This window comes from Gavialis gangeticus, unplaced genomic scaffold, assembly GCF_001723915.1.
Source record: "Gavialis gangeticus isolate Ggan-Ray unplaced genomic scaffold, GavGan_comp1, whole genome shotgun sequence".
In the NCBI taxonomy this organism is placed as follows: Eukaryota; Metazoa; Chordata; order Crocodylia; family Gavialidae; genus Gavialis; species Gavialis gangeticus.
Window position 1 is genome coordinate 219,774,147 of NW_017729032.1, and position 318 is coordinate 219,774,464.

The window sequence follows — 318 nt, forward strand, 5'->3', positions numbered from 1 at the left end:
CCACACCAGTCTGTGGAACAGGGTGGGGAAGCAGCCTCCTCCACTGCCCTTCCAGTTTCCAAGAAGAGAGGAGAGGGAGCACTTGGACAAAGTCCCCAGCCTCTGCACCAAGTGGGGCAGTGTCAGGCTTAGGGAAGAGGCAGGAAGCAGCAGCAGCAGCTGCTCCTTTCCTGTCTTCTTCCAGACAAGTCCTAGAGAGGAAGAGAGCAGAAAGGCATGGCACCTAGCCTCTTCCCCAAGCCAGGCACTTTGTGAGCTTGGGGCAGGGGCTGTGCCTTGCCACTCCCTCCAGCCCCCCCCCCCCCCCCCCCCCCCCCC